We start from the raw sequence: 14,571 nt of genomic DNA on the forward strand, positions 1-14,571 counted from the left end.
CTCGGCGTCCGTAGTAGTCCGCATCGCTCGCAGGTGCGCCCTCTCGGAGCGATCGTGGCGTGATAAAGGCGGGTGTCGGCGAGGCTGGAACGCACTCATCGCCGCGCTCTCTCGTCAGCAGTTGCCAAAAGTGTAACAACCTTAACGTAACGCAAACTACTTAACGTCGTGCGCCCCCGGAAATGCTCTGCATTTGATCGTGCCCCTCGCGAGGGGGATGTTTCTTCCATCAGGAAAACGGCTACCGCTGGCGGGAATCGAACCCGCGTCCTCGGGCACAGCATTTCTTCCACCCGTCGTCTTGTCATCATTCACTCAGTTAGAACGGTGACGCTGCGGAGCCCAGAAACGGCCGCCAAAGGACTGCGCCCTAAAATAACAGCTTCAAAAGAATTTTTTTTTTTTCCAATCTACTGTGTAACGTACAGTCATGGACAATTCAAATACGAACCGCGGAGCGCATGGCCGAAGATACTGGTGCCGTCACCTGGCAGCGGCCGTGGGAAACGCACGAACATGCGCAGATGAGATGTCGGGTGCGAGGCTGCGTGCCCCACTGAGACATGTCGCCCTCTCCTCGCTCGCGTGCTTGCTTTGTCGCCACGCCGAAAGAGTGCTGCAAGCACTGAAAGTACCAGCACTGCTGCAGCTGAAGGCATTGGTCGCGTTGAGAGCAATGCGGCGCGTATTTGCTTGCAGCTGCGGCCAGTGCTTGCGTGGGAAACGCGTGCACACTCTCGTAAAGCATGCTGTTGAGCTCATAATGCTTTCTTGAAGGAAACAATCGCACAGATATGGAGCAAAAATAAATGCATGCCGCCTAACTTCTGATGGCGATGCATTGTTTTGCGTTTGTGGTGCAGTGGCTCGGGAATTGAACAATGAACTGGCCGCTAAGAATGCGTCTTTGTTTAACGGAGTCATGGCTTAGTCATTTCGCGGAGTCGGTGCTAGTAGCAAACAATAGATATACCACCAGAATCCATTTGCAATGATGTAAATTAACTGCAAGCATTGTGTGGTCTGGGAAAATTACTAGCATGAATTCTAATATTAAAAAAATAGGAAGAGAGGCAGGTCCAACCATTCTATAGGCAAGTTGCCCTTGCAACAATTTTGGCGGCCTGCTTTTCTCGTTTTTTTTTTTTTTTTTAAGTGCGAATGCACTTTATAAGCGACCCCAAACCTTCCACCGCCGACGGCGGCGGCGGCGTCCGCAGTCCTCCTCTCTATATAAAAAAAAAACAGCATCCGGCGCCAGGTTTCGATCCGAGGACTTTGCGGCCGCAGCGCGACGCTCTACCGACTAAGCCACGGACGCAACTTTTTTTTTTTTTTTCTTTAATACATGGAAATTTTAGAGAGAAGTCAGCCAAGACAATTGACACACAATATAAACACTAACAGACAGAAAAGGGTAAGCCCGTCAGTCTAACAAAGGTCGGCACCAATTCAAAACTCAGGCAAGCAAACGCACGCATCCAAAAGATGCAGCCACTCTGGTGGATCACTCTGCGCGACGTAAACGCTCCGTACCAACGCCGCCTGTTCCCGAAAAATGACCTTGGTCGGCCTAGGGGGTTCAGCATGCCGATCAGTCATGCGGCACTTCCACAAGCTAAACAAACCTAGGAGCACAAAAACGTCATACGGCACCCGATTAACGTCCTCAAATGGCAAGAAGCGAATGGTGTATGGGGTGATGTCAATGTCCTTTTTTAGTGTCCGTTGCAAAACGTCCCAGAAAAACACCGCGTCACGGCACAGCACAAAACAGTGGTCAATAGTTTCTGGTTGGTTGCACAAGCGGCAATTGTCTGACCAAGGGATCGACATTCCTTTGTCTCGCAGCCATGTTTTAACTGGAAGCGTTTGCGAATGAAGCTTAAAGAAAAACGTTTTAGCATTTGGCGGCACGCACATACGCTTGACACGGTCTAAAACATTATTCGTATGGTCCCGCAAGTATGGCTGGCGATAAAGAGGCACGGGGAATAGATTATGAATTAAAGTGTTCGTCATAGCTGTCCTTGAAAGACTAAACAGGTACTCCAGAGAAAACCGCGCAGTAAGGAAATGAAAAGTATCTACAACTTCTTTTAGAAAACCCCATGGCGGCTTTTGGTTGACCTCACCCGTAGAAACAAGGAGAAACGGCAAATGGTAACTTATGCGCTCTTGAATTACAGTACGTAAAAATGGATGCTCCGCCGACTTGTAGAAGAAAAACCGAGACACAAGTTGGTGCACAAACAAATGCATTAACCCAACACCACCAGACCGTAAAGGAAGAAACAAATTATCTCTGCGCATTGGCTCCCATTCAGATCCCCACACGAAGGTAGCAAACACTCTGTGTAGAGCCTGGACTTTCGCCCGCGCACAGTGCAGTACCTGAAGCACATAAACAAGCTTTGCTACCAAGAAGACATTGCAGACTTGCGCACGGGCAAATACAGAAAGTTCTCGCCCCATCCATGCCTGCGAGGCACGCTTGACATGCGTGAGTGCTGAAGACTAGTGTGGTCCTGAGTTCCTTATTTGGTGCAAAGGTGCACGCCAAGGTACTCAAGCGGTGTGCTGTCCCAATTAATACCTGCAAATTTGGAAGGTTTGGTTCCCCACAGGCCAAGCCAAAACCCCTTAGTTTTCTCCATATTCATGACCGCTCCAGACACGTCACAAAACTCCTTAGTCAATGCAAGGGCTTCGTGAACACTACGCTTGTCAACACAAAAATAGGCAATGTCATCAGCATACGCAAGAACTTTAACTTCACATGACGCTAACGAAAAACCACGTACTCTTTGACTCTTTTGTATGCTAACACAAAGCGTCTCCTTATTGGCCGATGAAATCTTTTGCAGAAGGAGGTAGCAACGGTGATAACAGTGTTAGTAACGCGCCTTATATCTTTAACGCATTCAAACTACGTCGTCAGCGGCGTGCGTTGCCGACTCAGCGGCGTTATAGCGGCTTGATAACTGCGTGGTGTACACGTGATACTACAAACCCGATGGAAGAGATGGAAGAGAAGGCGGCGAGGCGGTGGGCTGCGGGGGCCGAGCGCAAGCGCCGCAAGCGGGCCGACAACCGTGCATTCGCACTTTCACATTCTCCCGCTCGGGGAAATGCGGGGGAATTTTTTTGGCAGGCCCCTCAGTACTTTCTGCGGAGCGTGCAGCACTTAGCTTGGTTTGGGAGTGACCCAGGTGTCCATCGTTATTTGTTCCAGTTACTGAACCCCGCATGCAAAGATATGTCGGCACTGTGACGCAGGCACACACCGCGAGCAGGCGCTCATGTGAGCCGAGCACAGTGACAGTAGGTACGATCTTGCGCCGCACCGCTAACAATTCTTTCAGCGCTCTTGCGGCATGGAAAGAAGGCAAGGATGCGAGCGAGCAGGGGGCAACACCATAGAATTTCTTACAATATATACTAGAGAGGAATCTGGCGCTAGCGTCTATGCGGCTCACATCAAGGCCGTCTGTGTCTCCGTGGGCCGCCATTATACATCGCGCTCGCCTTCGTTTCATGATTGGCTTGGATTGAAACGTTTTAGTGACCGAAAATTTAAACAAAGTGCCACAAAAACGCGAAGAATAGTGTGCAATTATGTAAGTGGAAAATAAAAACAAGCTGTTTTAAAACTAAAGAAAAACGAAGTAAAGCGTATTTTTGCCGGAAGAGTTGTGCCTCCTACCGTAAAAACCCGCATATAATACGAGGTTTTTTTCCAAATTTTACTATGTAAAATTTGTGCCTCGTATTTTATGTGGATCCCAAAGTTTTCAGCCGAAAATTTGCACTTTCGGTTTCGGTTTCAGCGGAAGGTGGGCCATCTTGCGGTGGCGTTAGCTGGCTGCTGCTTCTCTCAGCCGACCCCATTTTGATTGTTTTGACCACGCGAAGGATCGGCACGTTCACCGCAAGTCTATCACTTTGTCGGGTGCACGAAGGCAGTATTCAGCGGTAAATAAAAAAAAAGTTATTTTATGTGCCGAGACCATCATAAATTGCGCCGCAGGACGGCAGTTCGACGTCACCGAAGGCAGCATTCGCGGGTGGAGAAAGCAACTGGTGCTTGACCGGATAAATTCTGTGTGGTGTCGGCGGCCTGGAGCACTGTTGGGGGTTCCCGTCAGTGCTGGTATTGGACGCCTTTCACTGCCACCTGGCCGATTCCGTGAAGAAGTTGTTGCGCGAACCCCGCACCGAACTCATTGTCATTCCAGGAGGAATGACATCCCAGCTGCAACCGCTAGACGTTTGCATCAACAAGCCTTTCAAAGACTGCATCAGGTCCTGCTACCAAGAGTGGATGAGGTCAGGAGACCCGTAAGTGACAGCTACGGGATGACTGACGCGGACTTTTCCAGCGGTGCTTTGTGGCTGGATCGCGGATGCGTGGGCCAGTATCCAAGAGGAGCTCGTCAGTCGCTCTTTTAAGAAATGCGGCATCTCGAACGCCCTTGATGGCACTGAGGACCACTTTCTGTGGGAAGACATTTCCAACAAGGCAACTTCAGGAGACAGCGGCAGCGAACCTGACGATGACTGAACGGACGTCGGGAGAGAGTGCCAGCGAAAACGGACAATGACTGAAGGGTAACTACAGTGCAAATAAATGTTTTCTGTGCTGTTTACCTCGTATTATATGCGGATGAAAACTTTTTTTCAGATTTTGCTGTCCCCCGAATCACACCTCGTATTATACACGGGTCCGTATTATACGGGGGTTTTTACGGTATTCCGCAGGCCAAGGTGGTATTCACGAACAAAGTTAATATTTGGGGGGGAAACTTATTAGAGACTCTGATTTTAACAATTTTGACATTATTGCACATAATAAGTTGTTTGAAGAGTTTGGAAAGTTTTTTGAGCGTGCCTATTAAAACGTTGCCTGCGTGGTAAACCGGTGCACCGACCGCCAACTATAGTTTAACGAGAAAAAAGAAAACGTGGTGTTAAACAGTCGTGCACGATGACAAGATAGGACGCGTACAAGCGCCCGTACCTGTCGTATCCCCGTGGTCGTATCTTGTCTTCGTCTAAGTACGTTTTATTTCTTCTTTTCGTCGGCTACAAATTTCGCGGCGGCATATTACCCGCTCAGTCATGTGTCCTTCGACTGCGGCATGAGCAACGTCAGGTGCGATCACGCACTGCCTGCTGTTTCACCGAACACGGCTACCACAGAACAGGGAGGATTTCAGCTTCCTTGTAGCTCGTAAACGGGTTAATGCATAGTGAAGAAAGCAAATCTCCAAAACCGCTTAAGAATCCAATTGTCATGCCAAGCCCAAGCCAAAAAGGGGGGTCTTCTCATGAACCCCCACGACGACATGGCTTAGAAGGCGCAGTTTCCTCTCTAGTATACTTACTAAGAAACTCTACGGCCTATACCACCAGCACGGTCACTGGGCGAGCGGCGGCCGTAAGTAAGTATGATACTTACTGAGAAACTCTATGGGCAACACATCGCACTGGGACCCGCAGCCTCGCTTCCGACATCTCAACTGCGCATGTCCGTGCGTTTTTCACGGCCTCTGCCAGGTGACGGCACCGGTATCTTCGGCCATGCGCTCCGCGGTTCGTATTTGAATTGTCCGTGACTGTACGTGCCCGCCACCTATAATTATTACGCAGATTAAACGGCTTTCGGAGCGTCATTTCTTGCGGAGTTGGCATTCAACGTAACGCGGAGGCAAAGTGAGGACGCAGGAACAACACAATAAACACAACGACGCGCCACTGCCCGTTTCGCGCCGAGCAGCTGAGCAGCTCTACCCACCTGTTGCCAGGTAACGGAGTGATTGCCAGGCGCTCTCCAGCCACGATGGCTTGACGGAACGAGGTGTCCCGCTTGGTTATGAGCGGCGCCACCCGTTGCAGCAGGTCCTCAACAGTAGCTGTATCCATGCGAATAAAGAGGCGGTACGCTTCTCCAACGTCGAGCGCCAACTCCCGCATCAGGTTCACGTAAGCCCCCTGCTCGAGCCTCCCTTTAAGCCACGGAGAAACCCAGCACGAACGGGGCTTTTTCGCCGGTGGTTCATCTAGGGCCTCCAATAGGAGCAGTGCCGCAGTAGCAGCCACCGCGGCCCTCTTTTCCGCCATACCAAGGAGCTTCGCACGCGATCACGTAACACAGATCAGTGGCACGTAATCATGGTTTGAGCGCGGGAAAGCCCGGAGCCTGCCCGAGAGAGAAAGTCGGAGGAGGAGCACGCGAGAGGAGAGGGCGTTGCCCCGTCGGCGGCTTGATGCGATCGGCGACGGTTGGCTGACCGTCGGCGTCGGCGCGGTGTGACATGACCGCCGAAAGCTCGCCGACATCATGTCCCCCGATCAAAACGGCCGACGGTCGGGCTAGCGTCACTAAATAAGCTACGCTTTATTTAGTGACGCTAGGTCGGGCTAGTGTGACCGCGCCTTTAGCAATTGCCCCCTCTCGTGTTCCCTCGATCTCCTCCCTCTCAGCGAAAACGATGGTTGGGTCGGCTTTTGTTGCCGCCAAGATGAACAAAGGAGCCGTGGCTGCCCTGGGGTGCACAGCGTACAATGCCTGCTCTGCAGATGCCAAATAAGCTGTTTCAGAAGCGTAGGGCGCCCGCCAAGCTGTTGTTTCTCTGTTTCGTTGTGTTGCATCTGTAGGAAATTTGGTTCGGTTTGCCTTTGCAACGCATTGTAGTCTCGCTGGCCGACTTCATCTGTGAGGCGCGATGGAAACCAGGGGATCATAGTTCGAATTAACCGTTCTGGATACCGACGCGTTCGAATTATCGGGAGTTTTCCCCCTTTAAAATATACAGGGCTGGGCCGGGACCAGGGCGGGAGTTCGAATTAACCGGAAGTTCGAATTAACCGAGTTCTATTTAACGAGCTTTTACTGTACTACTTTTTCTGCTTTAATGTGCTTACATAGCACAGTGTACTGGGGTAAAAAAGGGGTACTGGGATGTACTGGGTACTGAGATGTACAGTCGGTAGAGCACCGTGCTGCTAGTGTCTGTGGAGACTCGGGTTCGAATCCCATCGAAACGGTGGCCATTTTCTTGACCGGACAAGAACGGCGCTTTTTCTCAGCATGCTTAAAATTTACAACAGCTAGAGCCGTGTGCTAAAGCCTTCTTTTATATCTTCCTCACTTTACTGGGGAGATCGATAGCTTTTGAAACGTAGGCCTTCGGTAATCCATTGTTCTTGACGGCTCAGGACACTTTGATGGCCAATCACCCTAAGCATTGCCAAATGGAGAAAAATTGAAAGCGGCCCTTTTTTATAACATCACGTGTAAAAAGCGAAATAAAAAAAATTGAAGCTTTGATCGAAAAACTTGAAGCCACTGCCCCCCCCCCCCCCCCCCCCCCCGCCCACCTCCCGAACACCATTTCAAGTATTACCGAAGTAAAAGACCTGACCGATCATTGTATCCTACTTTTAAAGTATGAAATTTCTTCGTACAATGAATAATTCATTGCGGGAGGGTTGCAAGCCGGGCTAGTTGGAATTTAGACATTCTTGGATAAAACCAGCGCGAATTCAGACAAAGAATTTGTCTGAACTCGCGCTGGTTTTATCTAAGAATAATTAATTCCCTCGGAATCGACAAAGCTAAGGAAAAAGTATGCATGGGATGATCTGGTGGTCATAATTGTAAAGAGTTGAACGTGAGGCCGTCACTGGTTTCGTTTTCGTTTGCCGTTTTGAAAATATCACAGCTGGAAAAACACTGGAAGTTAATACCACAGCAATTCATTCTGTTGGCAATTTCATAGCCTCTTGTAATATGTTACAATTTCGTCTCTCTATCCCTCCCGCCGATTGTAAACAGGCTCCGCAACACAGCGATGCTTTCCTACCGACGTACTTTACTGACTGATAAATGGAAAAGGTGGTCTGCTGATAATTTCGCTGTTTTTTAGTAGCCACGCAAGCGTAAAGGAGCCAGCCTGCCATTTTAATTAAAAGAGATAGCGAGAGAGGTGGCTTTTATTTTTAGCAGGAAGAGAACTGTAGGTCAAGTGGGGGAAGCGAAAGTTGAAGGGACATCTTGAAAGGTGGAATGCTCTTGGTTATGCGCGTTCATTTCGCCGAAATATTTCTCACGTGTTAATATTATTATTTTTTGAGGTGGGGGGAGGGGGCGTGTGTGAGACATGGCAGCAGCTTTGGTAATTTCGAAAGGTGTTGCCTATGCACACTTTTTTTTTTTGGCCAGGTGGTTGAATCCAAAACAAACACATAGACAGACAGGCGGAAATTTGAGCGTTTCGCCTGGCTCAAGAAAGAAGGTCCCGGTTTCTTCGGAACAGGTGGCTTGTGTGCACTGGCTTTTACCGAAAATATGAGAGCAGCGAGAAATACTGCGGTTAAATTGTACGAATAAGTTACACCACCGCGTAGTTCCAAACGCTTCACTGCACAGGGCCCCCACGTGACGTGTCGGTTCGCGCGATGCAGAACGGTAATTAAATGTCGTCATTGGCTGCGCCCCTTACCTGAAGCGACCTAAAACATTTCAAGCCACTATTATTAAAAAAGAAAATCGCACATTTGTGTTTAGAAACAAAATTAAATTTAGAAAAAAAAAGGTAAGCAATCAGAAAAAAAATGGCCGCGTATCTGCTCCTTTCGTTGCAAACGTAGACAAAAGACGATAGTCTTTATAGACATTTGACAAGTAGATACCCCCCTTCGCTTTCCCGCTCACCTCTCATGGCGTTCCTCTTGCGCCCCGCTCCTCCCAAGGTAAAGACGCCAAAGGTTTCCTTAAATCATTTTAAATTTGCCGCGTTCCACTGCTCCAGGCCGGGTGTCTCGATGCCAACGCTGCCGTACGGCCAAGACGCGCGTGAATCAAGGCGCCCTACTTCAACGTTTATGGAACCGCGTTTCCCTACTCCACGTGCGTTGAAAACAGAACATGGCACCTATCTAGTGGAACCTTTCGTAACTGTTGCTGGTTGATTCCTTAAAATGCCGCAAGAAGCTATAGTGGCGCGGGCGACAGCAGGCGACGGCGGAGTGAATTCTTTTTCTGCAGTTGATGAAGCATTTATTTTCGCAAAAATCAAGCATTTATGACGTTTTATAAAAGAACACTAAAAGTATCTCTTCTGTATTACATTGTTGTCTTATATTTTCGTAATGTCTTGTTCTTCTTCAACAATGCTGGCAAGTATGAACGTTACACCGGACTTACACCGGACTTAGATGGGTAGATTTAGTTGTGACTATATAAGACTATTGCGCCGGCATTCTTTGACTTTGGCCGGGTGGCTGAATCGAGTCACAGACAGACAGACATACAGACAGTCCAAAATTTCTGGGTTTAAAGTCTTTAAAAAAACTAAGAGATCGACTTGGTGGGGCTCGAACGCGAGCCGTCATCTCCAGTACTCAGTGCGCCACATCGAGGCCACAGAGCCCTTAAAAAAAAGTCACAGAGCCCGACCGTAAGGGTCCTTTTAGGAGGCGCTCAAAAGAATAGGGCGCGCAGTGACATCACGCATGTCACGTGGGTGCTCTGTGCAGCGAAGCGTTTAACGCGACACTGCCGCGAGCCGCGGGGCGAAAGGGATTTAAACTTGCTAGAAATGCTGGCCCGTATGGTTTCTGCTTCCCACTCCCTCCTTACTCCCCTTCCAATTTCCGGCCGCTACGACAGGGAAAGTGTGACCGACACGCCCGCCTCTGTCGAGAGGGCACGCGCTGATTGCGCCTTCTTTTGAAATTGCGCCCCCACTCGCTGCCCTTCACCGAAACCACCCCCTCCCACAACCGGACGCCGCGGCGAACTAGACAAGCCCTGGAGGGAGGTGAGGAGCTCCCGCGCCGTCTTTTCTTCCTCCTTCGTTCCCCCTGTCCAGGATTTTGAAGGAAGTACAAAAGGTAGGGGAAAGGCAGAAAAGCAGTGAAAGTAACGCTTTGACAGTCTCTGTTGGAATGGCTACTTGGAATAACCCCAATGTATTACCACTCTTTTGTTTCCTTTATGTTTACCATCCAGTGCATTTCGTACAAATTCCGCACAAAGCGGTCTTTGTGGCTCATAAGAAACAAAAAAGGACTGAGGAGAGGTGGGACGCAGCTGCCCTGTGCTTTTGAACGGGGAGAAGGAACCCATTTTCTCCATTCGTCACACTTGCAAGAGAAATATTCACTCGAGCAGGAGAGATGAGTGCACCTGGCACGCAGAGCATTAAACAACAAAAAGGACAGAGAGAAATTGGCAATATGGCATAAAGGTCCTATCTATGCAAGTGTTTGCTCAGCGGGCGAAAATGAAGTTGAAAGGTACGAAGTTATTCGGCATTTTCGTTATGTGTATTCAACTCCCTGGCCTGTGTGTATGCGTGTATGAGTCACACATTGTCGAAGGTCAAAACAGGATTCTCCCAGGAGCTCGACAAATGCTTGCAAGCGGCTTTTGTTAGGTGGCGAGGTAACCTGTTCACACATGTCCTGGAAGAGCGTTCCCTTGTCCTGCTGGCCCTTCGTACAGATGCTTGCCGTTTCAAAGACAAAATAGAGGGCAGTCTGATTCTTGGACGCCTGAAGCCAGTGAACCGATACCACTCGCATAGATCGGTTATACTTGTTGACCATCAAAGCCCTGCCTACCAGCATCGAAGCCGCCTATTTTTGCCTACTGGTTGCCGTGCTTTGATATTCCCTCGTTGTTGTCAGCCTTTGAAATACCAGAACTTTAAAAGCATCGTTCTTAAGATGCGGTTCACACAAAATACGGCACTACTTGCCTACTTACCCACTACTTACACCGTTTTACCTAATTTTGTTAATTTCCTAATCTACAATTCATCATTCTATTCAATCATAAATTATAGCGCCATTGTTTTGGCCACAGCCACTCAGGAAAATATCCGAAAACTTTTGCAACTGCAAAAACGAGCGTTACGCGTAGCATGCGAAGTTCCGTACCTTGCTCACACCAGAGAACTGTTTATGAACAACAATGTCGTAAGGATCGATAATTCATGTCGGTATAAGCTTTCCCGTTCTTTTAAAGCAGAGCTAAACAGGAAGGACACGCCCATAAAAAACCAGAAACCATCCATCAATATAATACCCCCCACCCTGGTTTATGGAAGGCCTCCACGTGTCGTACAAACTATACGGAAAACAAATGCTTAACAGTCTCCCTAGGATGCTAAATGATTTATATAATACTAACATTAACCTAAGCAACATTTCATTCAGAAATTTGCGCGGAATTTTTGTTGAAATGGAAATTTGGCTATGTGTTGCATATTTGATATTGTTTCACATTTTCCACTTCTGGCGCTTACTGTAGACATGCCTACTGCCCCCCTGTTTGTCGACACTGCCCATGGGTAATCAGGGCTCGCCAAGCTGTTCGCAGCTTATTTCCTGATTACCTGGTGTAATGTTTATTACGCAAAAAAAACTGAAACTGAAACTACTTCTTTTCAGCATTCGTTCGGAGATTTCCGCGATGATTGCTTCTTCTAAAAATCAAATGCTTGTTGCCGTTTTTTTTTCTTTCTTTCGTTTTTCGATGAGGCAATTTTAGTCGAATCCAACCAACCTTCGGATTATTGTCTTGTGCTGGAGGTACGAACAGTTTTAGGTGCAAGGGATAAAACCAATTCAGCCCAGTATCTGAAAGAAAACGAACACTTGTTACATTCCGTGGAAGTGGCTTCCCCTCAAACTGTTTTAATTTGCCAAGGTCAAGTTTTGCTCTTTTCACAATAAGGTAATAAAGACGTTTTGCAGGTATCACTCGGGATGACTTTTTATATACATGCGCATCTGTGGTAGGAATTAGGTCTGTTAACGCGTCTGGACTCCCCGTTCTTGTGAACGTAATATTTTAAAAGTTTATAACCTGAAACTCAATTTATTTTAGTCACAAGGACAAGCAAATTATTTCATTTAATTTGTAATATCGCATAAACGATTATGCACAAGCTTATAAGTAAGTGCGGGGGCAAGAACCAATTGCGACGACGACGACGACGACGACGATGATGATGATGATGATGAACCATTCCATCTGTTGCCTAGCTCTTTTGTCCAATCACATCATAAGAGCGATCCGATTAGTTTTTTCACTTGCCAAGTCTCTCCTTGGCATTGCGCGCTGTACCTCCGTAAAAGCATCATGGTTACATAAATAACCACGAAAGGCGGAGGCGGGAGAACAAATTACGCAAACCAGGGCAGATGAGAGTTAAGAATTGTATTGCGCGGTATCTGACCATTCCAAATGAGGAGTTTCTAAAAGTGTCTGTCTATTTACGGACACTCCGTCCAACGCCATTTCGTAGAAGCCGGTTCACTGAAAGCTGTTTCATGGAATATCGCCTCATCAAACGGTGTTTCATCGAAGACGTTTCATAGAACGCTGTTTCATCGATTATTTACTTGGTGTTGAAACGGAGAATTAGATCACACAGCGTTCGCGCACTCCTGCTGCCAGTGACGTCGAAACGTTTTAGACACAGCTGTAGCATGCTCGCATTCGCGTAGCCTTTCCCACGTGCGCATGCCTGTGCTTAAAAGGGTCCTGACCATATGATATGTAATTTTACCCGGGAATATTCTCTAGGGCTATCCATGCAAAACCGAAGCTCTACGGCGTTTGCACTGACGTTTGTTACAAGAACGTTCTACAGAAATTTTGTTAGACGTGCAAGCGTTACGTACTTTGCAAGGGATACGTCGGAACTTTATGATGTATTTAACGAGGATCGCTCCATTTGCAAGTCTTTCAGGGGAGGAACGTTCTCCAGACAGCACTAAAGTTGAATCGGTGAAGGCAAATCTAGAAATCAAGTGGGTTGCAGCAACTCTAGAATGCGCGCCATTGCACATAGTCCAGGCAAAACTTCTTATGCTAGTAATAGCCGTATGTCTGGCGCAACATGTTTCTCCGGTAGCCTTGCGCGTCACCAACATTTTAATGCGTAGCAATCCTTGTCGTGTACCGCGACAGCCACGACCATGTAACGCCCTGAATTACCAGAAGAATGGAGATTTGGTGGAAATACCTTTAATCGCTATAATGGCGTAAATGCAGATAACCGGTAGGTCATAATTTTGAAAATCCAAAAACTGAGAAAAATACAAAACTAAAAAAATAAAACTTTCACAAAAATGACCTAACACAATAAAAAATATGCATTTTATACATGCCCCCCAAAACTCAAGACTAAACAAAGAAAGTGTACAAAAGAACGTAGGACATACCAATAAAAATAGCGGAAACAGAACAACTCTACCGTATGCCTTGCGTCTTCGGCAAAAATGAACCATAATTAGCGAAGTAAAACCACTTCGTCGCTATAAATGTATGAATTTATATTTTTCGGCGAACGAAACGAAACTTACAACGAATAAAACAATCCAATGTCTTTCGCCACTCATAGCCGTACTTTCTGTAAAGAACTCACAACGTTGATAAGCGGCATTAGAATGCTACGCCTAGTATACAGTTCTTTTTATTTGTGCAGACTTTTTTGACCAGACCCCACTGATATGAGCAGCTTAGTTCTGAGCGATATGTTCAAAATGGTCGGCCGCAACATATATGGTTCTTAAATTTGGCGGAACGTCGCCTGGCAGAATGTGCATTCGGTCTTCGATGCACCCCAAAGCTTAAAGTTGCTTGTAGATGTAGGTCGTACCGGTAGGCGCCTATGCACTTTACTCAATGTATACATAGGTCAACAGTTTGGAAGGGCCGATTTGATTCACAAAATTTATTGCGCAAAAGTTTTGATGCACCAATAGCGAAAGGGCTCGAATTTCGATGAAACTGGCTTTGCCGATTCGATAAAATAGCGTTCGATGTAACGGTATTGATAACTTTCTTTCGATGAAACGGTGTTTGATAAAGTGGCATTCCATGAACTGTCGCGGACCTGTTCTGTTTTTTTATCAGGCAAATTAATCTAATGAGTGGCTTGATCTAAGCCGGCTACATTTTAAGCTACCGGCTAGCTTACTCGATTTTCCACGAACAGACGCTAGAATCCTGCGCTGTAATTTCATGTACTGTAGACAACGCCAGCTGACCCGAGTGACAAAACAAATACGCGAAAATATTTACGCACCTGCTCCCCTTGTACGTAGTTCGCACGCAAATCCCTTCCACGAGTTATACAGAAAGTCCCACCTTAACAACTGCCAACTCACGAATACCCGACCGTGTAATTGACACACGCGCTTTACACCTGTATACTGCTTCAAGCCACCTGTTCCGTGTCCGCGCGCTGGCATTCCTAAAAGTTTACGGCTCACACAATCACAGTGGCCTCCCAGCCATTATTCTCACCCCATGCTTTTCCTTTCATAATCCACGTCTGCAGGACAGAAAGGTTGCAAATTGTTGGAGGGAGGAAACGGCGGGAGAAGAGAGAGCAACAAAAGCTACGAAGGGCCGCACCATTCTTCCTCCTCCCCTTCCCTCAAGTAGGCGCCGTACCAATAGGTACGCGGCGCCTTTTCGGGGAATCTGCCTGGCAGGACTGGAAATGACGTCGCTTTGTCATCACGAGCCTATAAGGGAGGGAC

This window comes from Haemaphysalis longicornis, unplaced genomic scaffold (genome assembly GCF_048455015.1).
Source record: "Haemaphysalis longicornis isolate Haplotype H1 unplaced genomic scaffold, Haemaphysalis longicornis Haplotype H1 scaffold_8, whole genome shotgun sequence".
Classification (NCBI taxonomy): Eukaryota; Metazoa; Arthropoda; class Arachnida; order Ixodida; family Ixodidae; genus Haemaphysalis; species Haemaphysalis longicornis.